This window comes from Erythrolamprus reginae, chromosome 1 (assembly GCF_031021105.1).
Source record: "Erythrolamprus reginae isolate rEryReg1 chromosome 1, rEryReg1.hap1, whole genome shotgun sequence".
Taxonomy (NCBI): Eukaryota; Metazoa; Chordata; class Lepidosauria; order Squamata; family Dipsadidae; genus Erythrolamprus; species Erythrolamprus reginae.
The window spans coordinates 144,774,030-144,785,805 of record NC_091950.1 but is presented as its reverse complement, the minus strand read 5'-3'; positions in this window follow the sequence as shown (position 1 = coordinate 144,785,805).

Here is an 11,776-nt window from a genome sequence, read left to right as displayed (position 1 = left end):
CCTATCTGTAAACTCGGGGCGGCTAACAACAACAATGAAACAACATGTAACAAATCTAATATTTAAAATAATTTTAAAAACCCTTATTTTAAAAAACCAAACATACACACAAACATACCATGCATAAATTGTATAGGCCTAGTGGGAAGGAAATACCTTAGTTCCCCCATGCCTGACGACAGAGGTGGGTTTTAAGGAGCTTACGAAAGGTGAGGAGGGTGGGGGCAATTCTGATCTCTGGGGGGAGTTGGTTCCAGAGGGTCGGGGCCGCCAGAGAGAAGGCTCTTCCCCTGGGTCCCACCAAACAACATTATTTAGTCAACGGGATCCGAAGAAGGCCAACTCTGTGGGACCTAACTGGTCGCTGGGATTTGTGTGGTAGAAAGCGGTCCCGAAGATATTCTGGTCCGATGCCATGAACGGCTTTATAGGTCATAACCAACACTTTGAATTGTGACCGGAAACTGATCAGCAACCAATGCAGACTGCGGAGTGTTGGTGTAACATGGTTTAGGGAAGCCCATGATTGCTCTTGCAGCTGCATTCTGCACGATCTGAAGTTTCTGAACACTTTTCAGAGGTAGCCCATTGTAGAGAGCGTTACAGTAGTCGAGCCTCGAAGTGATGAGGGCATGAGTGACTGTGAGCAGTGACTCCCGGTCCAGATAGGGCCGCAACTGGTGCACCAGGTGAACCTGGGCAAATGCCCCCCTTGCCACAGCTGAAAGAGGTTTCTCTAATGTGAGCTGTGGATCAAGGAGGACGCCCAAGTTGCGGACCCTCTCTGAGGGGGTCAGTGATTCCCCCCCCAGGGTAATGGACGGACAGATGGAATTGTCCTTGAGAGGCAAAACCCACAGCCACTCTGTCTTATCAGGGTTGAGCTTGAGTCTGTTGACACCCATCCAGACCCCAACAGCCTCCAGGCACCGGCACATCACTTCCACTGCTTCGCTGACTGGACACATAGACACATAGATGTCATAATCTTCACCAATCTCCGGTAGAAATTAATTTTTTGTTTGTTTGTTTGTTTGTTTGTTAGATTTTTTGCCACCCTATTCCTTTGACTGAGGGCAGCTCACAACAAAGTAATGCATCACATGTAAAAATCTAAATTTAAAAAACATATTAAAACCCCAATGCCTTTTAAAAAAAAATAAACCCCAGTCATTTGCGTTCAGACAGACGTGAATTCACTCATTGGACAGGGCTAGATATGTACAGCAGATTCTTAGGAATCCAGGTTTGAGAGAAGAATGAGGATGGAGTATGCATGGGACCTGCATGCTGGGGCAATTACCTGTGCCTGTTATGATATAATCTGGTTCTTCGCATTCAGTGAGCTTGGCAATTTCTCTCCAAATGCTCTAAAAAGCATTGATCACTCTCTATTTATCTTGTTCCAATTATGTAGGTCTGCTCTAGCTGGGTTGTTAATTCTGGGTGACAAATAGGCAGCAGATAGGTACAGAAAACTCAAATTCTTTGCTACCATCTCAGAAATTTTGCAATTCAGATATGGCTATACTATAAACATGGCAGGTCAGCCAGTAGTGGGTTCTAAATCCCATGCGCAGAAGCGTTCCGGGCAGCTGGGCGGAGTCTCCAGCTGCTGCCGCTACTGGTTCACAGCACCGGGCCGAACCGGGAGCAACCTACTGCTGAGCTCAGCATATACGTATAATAAATACAGCATTCAAATGTTCTAAGTAGAGAGTACTGGACAGCCACAGCAATGAAAAGTTAGAGGCTGTATTACAATTAACCTATAAAAGTGAATGCCTGCCTAGTTAGTTGGTTAGTTGGTTAGTTGGTTAGTTGGTTAGTTGGTTAGTTGGTTAGTTGGTTAGTTGGTTAGTTGGTTAGTTGGTTAGTTGGTTGGTTGGTTGGTTAGTTGGTTAGTTGGTTAGTTGTTTTTGTCAAGTACCAGTGAAGGGCTACCAAAAATTTTACTACCACACTGTGGGCGTGGCTTATGCAGGACACTCTGCATTTTCTTTCAACATCTTTCGTGCAAATTCAGTGCTCTGGGGTGGAGTTCCACTTTTGCTACCCCACTGCATTCCCCCTCCCGTCCGGGCAGTAGCTCACCCCTGTCAAGTATTTATTGGTAGTATACAAAGATATAATAATTCTCTGCTTTACAAGGCAGAAGCCCCAGGATCAAATTCCAGTAAGGGTATGGCTAGCTGATGAGGCCAGAACAAGGCCGAAATAGCACTATCCTAGTCTCCCTTAATTTTAAAAATTCAGCAAAACCATGTGATAGATATAACAATGTTTATATACATGATATTGGTACTAATAATAGAGAAACATTAGGACAGGAATGGTAGGCACACGGTGCACATATGCATGCTTCTTACAATGTTATGTTATGTTATATTGTGCTGTGCTGTGCTATTTTATTTTTTATTTATTTTATTTATTTTGTCCAATACACAATGAGAGTTTTAGTGGGTATATATATATACACATAGTAAAATACATGATGAAGGTTATAGAGGAGATACTCATAGTAAAATATATCTATGAAAGAATAGAAAAGAAGATATAGTAATAGAACATATCAATGAAAGAATAGAAGAAGAGATATAGGAATAGAAGAAAGGAATAGGAGATACAGGAGAGCAATAGGACAGGGGACGGAAGGCACTCTAGTGCACTTGTACTCGCCCCTTACTGACCCCTTAGGAATCTGGATAGGTCAACCGTAGATAATCTAAGGGTAAAGTGTTGGGGGTTTGGGGATGACACTATGGAGTCCGGTAATGAGTTCCACGCTTCGACAACTCGGTTACTGAAGTCATTTTTTTTTACAGTCAAGTTTGGAGCGGTTAATATTAAGTTTAAATCTGTTGTGTGCTCTTGTGTTGTTGTGGTTGAAACTGAAGTAGTCGCCGACAGGCAGGACGTTGCAGCATATGATCTTGTGGGCAATACTTAGATCATGTTTAAGGTGTCTTAGTTCTAGGCTTTCTAGGCCCAGGATTGAAAGTCTAGTCTCGTAGAGTTATGCTATGCTATGCTATGCTATGCTATGCTATGCTATATTAATGCCTGCAAAATGTCATAAGCTGTTTTCAAATTCTGGGCTTTTAACTTTGTCCACCCTGCTAGGCCCCTCTTTATGCACATGTGCTATCTCCTTCAATTCTGCATCATTTTAATTCCAACTCTGTCATAAGACTTGAAGTTCCCCGCCCAGCCAGCCCAACCTTTAAGGAAGTAAAGGACTTTAAAAGTTCAAATAGAAATCTAAAATAAATTCAACAATGGCTAGTCTGAGGCATTGTCTCACATTATACACACATACAAACTCCCTACTGTGTTTATTTCCCTCCTCATCCCCTCCTTCCCGATGGCCAGGAACTCACTGGCTTGAAAGCTGAGAGCCGTGGGACAGTCTGGCTCCAGATGGATCATTTGCTTAAGTTGACCATAAAATTGTCTCTGTTTCAAAGGACGCCATTGTGTCGCTGGAGGCAGCCGAGCCCATTCCAGCTGTTTGGCAAGGGGATGGAAAGGCCATGTGAGATGCCAAGGCAGGCCTCCCCAGAGAGTAACCATGCTTCAAATTCCTCCTTGAAGCCTGTGGCCTGGATATGTCCTCTGAAAAGAACAATTGGTATTACCACAGGCTGAGAAAGAGCTCTTACTGCTTTGATAGGATAATCATTTGAATAGTCGTTCCTTCATTCCTGTAGCCGGCTTTGCTCTGCAACGAAGGCTCTGGAAAGATGCTGAGGCCTCCCAGCTTCCTCCTCGGTTGGTGGTTTGGGGCTGTCTGCAGCCAGCGCAGAGCTCTGACCAGAAAGGGCTTCCGCCATTTGAAGAGAAGGATAAAGGATTATTATAGTCAGCACTAAGCTAGGTGTAGGCAAAGTTGGCTCTTCTATGACATGTGGACTGCAACTCCCAGAATTCCTGAGATAGCATGATTGGCTCAGGAATTCTGGGAGTTGAAGTCCACAAGTCATAGAAGAGTCAACTTTGCCTACCCATGGTGCAAGCTATATCAGGTAGTGGGCGTGCATAAGTGCACCAGTGTGCCTTCCGTCCCCTGTCCAATTGTCTCTCCTTATCTCATTTATCTTTTCTTCCTTTCAAATATGCTCACCTATACTTTTATATCTTTTCTTCTATTCTTTTCTTTATTTATATTATTACATATCTATTCTCTTCAATGTGTATTATGTATTGGACAAAATAAATAAATAAATAAATAGTAAATAGTGGTGCCCAATTTTTTTTACAATGAAAAGGAGGACAAAAAAATTAAGAAAAGGAGGACAAAAAAAACAAGAAAAGGAGGACAAAAAAAATTAAGAAAAGGAGGACAAAAAAATTAAGAAAAGGAAGACTATATAGAATGCTGGTGAGACCACATTTGGAATACTGTGTTCAGTTCTGGAGACCTCACCTACAAAAAGATATTGATAAAATTGAAAGGGTCCAAAAACGGGCTACAAGAATGGTGGAAGGTCTTAAGCATAAAACGTATCAGGAAAGACTTAATGAACTCAATCTGTATAGTCTGGAGGACAGAAGGAAAAGGGGGGACATGATCGAAACATTTAAATATATTAAAGGGTTAAATAAGGTCCAGGAGGGAAGTGTTTTTAATAGGAAAGTGAACACAAGAACAAGGGGAAACAATCTGAAGTTAGTTGGGGGAAAGATGAAAAGCAACGTGAGAAAATATTATTTTATTGAAAGAGTAGTAGATCCTTGGAACAAACTTCCAGCAGATGTGGTAGATAAATCCACAGTAACTGAATTTAAACATGCCTGGGATAAACATATATCCATCCTAAGATAAAATACAGAAAATAGTATAAGGGCAGACTAGATGGACCATGAGGTCTTTTTCTGCCGTCAGTCTTCTATGTTTCTATGTTTCTAAGACAAAAAAAATTAAGAAAAGGAGGACAAAAAAAAATTAAGAAAAGGAGGACAAAAAAAATTAAGAAAAACATACAATGTAAATAAACGAAACATTTATGTCATTATGAATAAACAAAACTAATAATTAAGGCTAAAACTTTAAAAACAAAAGTGATAAAACTTTACTAAATCTATATTTAAATAATTTTACATTTGTATTGAAAACAGAGTTGTATAAAATTGAGTTAATGAATTAATAAAACGTGAATTGTACTTACTTGAGTATAACATTCAATGAGAAAGAAATAATTTCGTATTTCTATTAGAAGTAAACACAAAGTATAATATAAAAGCAGTGGTGGCAAACAAGTGCGAGACACGTGAAGTTCTCCTGTGCCCTGTGCATGCATTTCATAATCGCGTCTTTCCGAACTGTACCGTCACATGATGCGTAATAGTTCAGCGCGGCATCTCTGAATACAGAGATTAACAGACTACTTTTAAAATATCGAAAAGGAGGACAGGTAGGAGGACACTTTTTGAGGAAGGATAGAATCTACAAAAGAAGGCCTGTCCTCCCTTAAGGACGATTGATCACCTTATCATTCTGCCAATTTCTTCCAACATACAATAAAACAACATGAGCAAGGAAAAACACAGAATCAATGCTTAAAATAATAATTAATGATATTTCTTTGATACGTTAAACATTCAGAGAAAAAAAAAATCCTAATAATACTTTTAATATGTAGTTTTTATCCTCTTCTTGCTAAGTTAATTAAAATTAACTACACATGAGATATATTTCATCAATATTATGAAATCTAGTCTCTTATATGCCCTTTTTCTATTTATAATAAAACATTAACATCTTAACATCTTAACTCGATATCTAATTTGATCCTTTCATCTCTGTGTTAACTCCTTATCCAATGCTTACGTTGGAAAAAAATAAAGAAAATCTTATACCCCCTGCAAAAAAAAGATTCTGTCGATTTGCTCTATTAAGAAAAAACAAACAACTTCTTTTTTATTTTCATCTTTTCATGTTCTTAGAGAGAACTTGGTTTTCCTTTCATAATGGGTTTGGAAATGCTAGGCTTATCACATCTTTAGAGACGTTGTTGTGGCTTCCTGTTATTCTGTTCCTGTCCTGCCTCCCAAGTAGATCCTGTCCTGGTGAAGTGAGCCCCTTTTTCACACAGTTACTCTTTTTTCTTGGTTTCCTAGCATTTCACAACTTTTTTCATGTCAAAAGTAACTCAGAAGTATTTTTTAGGAACAGTACAGAAATCTTCCTTGATAGGATGCTGCTATCTGTTTTAATTATGAAAGGGAACCAAGGTGAACCAGAAAAAAATTATTTTTTTATTGTATACTTTTGAGTTTGTAGCTTATGGGGGCAAATCTGAAACCTGCATTTTTCTCTCATCTGGTATCCAAGGTTTAAGCCTAAACAGCAGATTTGTCAATAATCTCAACTACAATTTAATACTGCTCATAAACCTAGATTTTTTTCAAAATGACCAGGAACTCTCCTACAGCAAGTGTTACTGTTAAAATATTTTCACAGTTCAGAGCTTTATTAATCCTCACACATGCCACCTGCCACCAGAAACAAAAATATTATTTCAATATACCTCACTCAGCAAACATGTTCCCCCTTGGCCTTTCTATGCATCTTTACTGTTTAACAAACCAAAATAGTGTTTTCTAATCTGCAAACTTCTATCTACAGTATATGAACTTCAATTTTGAGAATCCCCCTGCCAGAATATCCTTTGCTGAGCATTCTGGGAATTGGAAGTCCATAACATGGTGTTGTGGTTAGCTCTGGCCCAGCTCCTGCCCCAAGGACTGTTTTGCTCCTGGTGGAATTTGATGATGAAGGCTCCTCTGACCAAGAAGACATGAGTGACAGGGAGGAGGAGAGTGTGGCAGACAGCTCAGAAGGAGATCAATTACCTCTCTCCTCCTTGGATTCGGAACAAGAGTTAATGATACAGCCACGCATGCGGAGAGCGATGCATAGGCAACAACAACTGAGAGATTATTATCAAAGAAAATGAGGTCACCTGTGGTTGGGTGGGGCTGTGGTAATTAGTGAGGCTGCTATAAAGAGCAGCGTGTGGGTTTGGCCATTGTGGAGGATTATCTGATCGTTGTGTTTTGTGCCTGCCTTGCTGACTTCGACCTTGGTGTATTGATTTTTCCCCTCTTTGAAACTATAGCAGAGCAAAGGGTGTTTCACTTTGTGAAAGAAGAAGGACTGTGAATTGCCTCACAGCTGCAAGCTAAGTATCACAGAACTGATAAGGGACTGGTACCAATTACCAGTTTGTTTGGAGACAAGTGCTCTTTGCTATACCAAAAGAGGGCTTGGTTTAAGTGACTTTTCATTATAAAGAACATTGTTTTGAATTTTTAAACATGTGTGTGTCTGAAATTTGTACCTGTGCATTTTTGGGAGGAGTCTACCAGAGAGCCCGACAGAACACATGGTTGTTGCTACAGTTTGCGAAGACTGCCCTAGAGAGGTAGCCTTACATAGGTCCAAACCAGAGGTGAGTTCTATAGAACAAGTAGCAGGAATTTCCCCCTGCTTACCAAGCCAGAAGTGATGGTCAGCTGGACACGCCCCTGAAACAGCTCGCTTGGTGGCACCATCTTGTTTTTTACTTCTGCGCATAAGCTGTTGGGTGCACACAAGCTGTTGGGTGCTGCACAAGGTGGATGAAGAAGCAAACCGGCAGCAAGGTAAGCCAGAACCCACCCTGGCCTTAACTTCCTGCTTTGCTCACTTTTCCTCAGTTGCCCAGGTGCGCTTGGAACCTGTTCCACTGCCAAAGCTCGGCACCCTTGGATACCGCCTTTCCAGCTATTTCTCAGCCACCAGCAGGAACCGTTGGCTCAGCTGTGCCTTCCTCCTGCAGGGGCATGGCCGTTTACTCGGTGGCGGCAAGGTTGAGGAGAGATTGAAGGCAGAGAAATTTGCCCCTCCCTGCCAGTCCCCTCTCACAGGATTCCCTCCCTTTCTTGGAGGTGCGCATCGTTCTTGGTCATGGTTATGAAATCCCTGTGTGGATCCCCTCAGAGTGAGCCCTCTGGCCATGTTGCAAGGAGGGAGGGAGGGAGGAAGGGAGAAAGAAAGAAAGAAAGAGGAGAAGGAAGGAATTAGAAAGAAAGAAGGGAGGGAGGAAGAAAGAAAGAAAGAAGAGGAAGGGAGGAAGGAAGGAACAAGAAAGAAATAAGGAAGAAAGGAATGAAGGAAGAAAAAAGAAAGAAAGGAGAAAAGGGAATTAGAAGGAAGGAAGGGAGGGAGGGAGAAAGAAAGAGGAGAAGGAAGGAATTAGAAAGAAAGAAGGGAGGGAGGAAGAAACAAAGAAAGAAGAGGAAGGAAGGAAGGAACAAGGAAGAAATAAGGAAGAAAGAAATGAAGGAAACTTCCAGCAGACGTGGTTGGTAAATCCACAGTAACCGAATTTAAACATGCCTGGGATAAACATATATCCATTGTAAGATAAAATACAGGAAATAGTAAAAGGGCAGACTAGATGGACCATGGGGTCTTTTTCTGCCGTCAGTCTTCTATGTTTCTATGTTTCTATGTTTCTAAGGAAGGAAAAAAGAAAGAAAGGAGAAAAGGGAATTAGAAGGAAGGAAGGAAGGAAGGAAGGAAGGAAGGAAGGAAGGAAGGAAGGAAGGAAGGAAGGAAGGAAGGAAGCAAGCAAGCAAGCCCTGGGATCCGCCTCCCTGCACCTCGGGCTCAACAGGTGACTCTCTCAGTGGGGTCTGCAGCAGGGGTTCTCCCACTGCCTCAGCTCTTTCCCGCACTGCTGGGCATGAGTTAAATCACAGACATGAACACCAAGAATTTCCTCCCGCTGGGTGAGTTGCTTGCTGCTGCTGCCTTCTGTTGCCCCCGAGCTGCCACTTGAAAGATATTGCAAAAAAGAAAGACTTCTTTTTAATACCTAGTATGCACATCTAATATTGCGAACTCTTAAAGAGATCTAAATAATAAAACTTTCCCCACAAAAAAACACAGCACTAGGTCCTTGTTGGTCTTTTTACTGGTCAGTAAAAAAAAACATATTTAAAACTTTTCAGAGTTAAATTGCCATTTGCACAATGCTGCTATATGGAGTATACAGATACTCAACACTTTTACGCTAGCATTCTTAAATAGAAGTAACACAAGCAAAAGCAGTTTTACAATAGCAACATTTTGCCCATACCCTTAACCATTCCCTTATCATATAATCAAACTCTTTTCAGGAAAATCATATTTAAAATTTGCGTCTACTGTTGCATGCAAACTGTTACTAAAGATCTGTCAAGTCAGTGAAGCAGTGGAAGTGATGTGCCGGTGTCTGGAGGCTGTTAGGATTTGGAAGGGTGTCAACAGGCTCAAGATCAATCCCGACAAGATGGAGTGGCTGTGGTTTTGCCTCCCAAGGACAATCCTATCTGTCCGTCCATTTCCCTGGGGGGGGGGGGGATTTTGAGCCCCTCAGAGAGGGCCAATGTGGGAGTCCTCCTCAATCCAAGCTGAATGTAGAACACCATCTCTCAGCTGTAGTGAGGGAGATGTTTGCCCAGGTTCATGTGGTGCACCAGTTGTGGCCCTATCTGGATGGGGAGCCTCTGCTCACAGTCATTCATACCCTTATCACCTCCAGGTTTGACTACTGCAATGCTCTCTATATGGGGCTACCTTTGAAGAACGTTCGGAGACTGCAGATAGTACAAAACGCAGGCACACAAGCCATCATGGGCCTCCTGAGATAATCCCATCATAGATCAGAATATGAAAAACCCCCAATACTATTTAATATTACATATTTTGACAGCGGCCAGAATTTCAATCACACAATTCTGGAAACAGAAAGATCTACCAGACGACTCTATGTTAGTAAGAAAAATTATGGACTGTGACGAAGCAAACATGATGATACTCAAAATAAATAATAAAGAAGACTCCGAATATTATAAAACTTGGAACGATTTTTACGAATGGTTAAAAATAAGAAAAAAAATTGAGATACAGTATATATATGAAATATTTATATATATATATATTTAAAAAGGAATGAATTTATATAAGCATTAAATTCTTTGAGATAAATTATGAATAATTTTATATATAAGAAATGTATTATTATACCTATGATGGATTGTAAGCGATCAAAAGCACAACAAAATCGTAAATTAAGTGAATAACCAAAACCAATTTTCTTACATTATTGCTCGTATCAGCCGTCAAATTAATTTACTTTAAGATGTGTTCGATGGATATGTACAAAATGATTAATCAATAGATTTTTGTTTTGTTTTGGTTGTGTTGTGGTTAGCTCTGGCCCAGCTCCTGCCCCAAGGACTGTGGATGTGGGGGAGACATCCACATGCTGCAGGCCTGTTTTGTCCCCCGGTGGAATCTGCTGATGAAGGCTCCTCTGACCAAGAAGACATGAGTGACAGGGAGGAGGAGAGTGTGGCAGACAGCTCAGAAGGAGATCAATTATCTAGCTCCTCCTTGGATTCGGAACAAGAGTTAATGATACAGCCACACATGCGGAGAGCGATGAATAGGCAACAACAACTGAGAGATTATTATCAAAGAAAATGAGGCCACCTGTGGTTGGGTGGGGCTGTGGTAATTAGTGAGGCTGCTATAAATAGCAGCCTGTGGGTTTGGCCATTGTGGAGGATTATCTGATCCTTGTGTTTCGTGCCTGCTTTACTGACTTTGACCTTTTGTGTGCTGATTTTTCCCACTTTGAAACTAAACCAGAGCAAAGTGTGTTTCACTTTGTGAAAGAAGAAGGACTGTGAATTGCCTCACAGTTGCAAGCTAAGTATCACAGAACTGATAAGGGACTTGTACAAATTACCAGTTTGTTTGGAGACAAGTGCTCTTTGCTATACCAAAAGAGGGCTTGGTTTAAGTGAATTTTCATTATAAAGAACATTGTTTTGAATTTTCAAAAGTGTGTGTGTCTGAAATTTGTACCTGTGAATTTTCGGGAGGAGTCTACCAGAGAGCCTGACAGAACAGTTTGTCTGTGTTTTTTTCTAGTATTTTTTTCCTTTATTATGTATGTTATATTCTATGCTTTTTATGTTTTATATTTTATGTTTTAATGTATTTTTTATGTTTTGCTTTTAATGTAAATAATTCAATAAAAACTATTTTTTTAAAAAAAAGAGATAATCCCATGTCTCTCCAGAACTCTGCAATCTGCATTGGCTGCCAATTGGTCTCTGAACGCAATTCAAAGTGTTGGTTATGGCCTATAAAGTCCTACATGGCCATTGGACTTATGTATCCCAGAGGCTGGTCAGGTCCCACAGAGTCGGCCTTCTCCAGGTCCTGTCAGCCAGGCAATGCTGCCTGGCGGGGCCTAGAGGAAGAGCCTTCAGCTTGGCAGCCCCAGCCCTCTGAAATCAACTCCCCCCAGAGATTCGTATTGCCCCCACCCTCCCAGCCTTCTGTAAGGTTTTAAAAAATGCATTTCTGCCTACAGGCTTGGGGCCAGTGAATTTTAACAACTACCGCAGCCCATGATTGAATCTATAACATATATTAGGATAAATGTGGATGGTTGGTTTTTAAATAAATTGGGGATTTAGATTATGAATCAAGTTAGATTTTTTACATGTTCTTAGAATTGATGCCTTTAGAATTTTAAATGTTAGATTTCTTGCATATTTTGAATTTGTTTTGTTGTGAGTCACCCTGAGTCTCACGAGAAGGGCGGCATAGAAGTAAGTAAATAAATAAATAAATAAATAAACAAACAAACAAACAAACAAACAAACAATAAAATAAAATAAAATAAAATAAAATAAAATAAAATAAAATAAAATAAAATAAAATAAAATA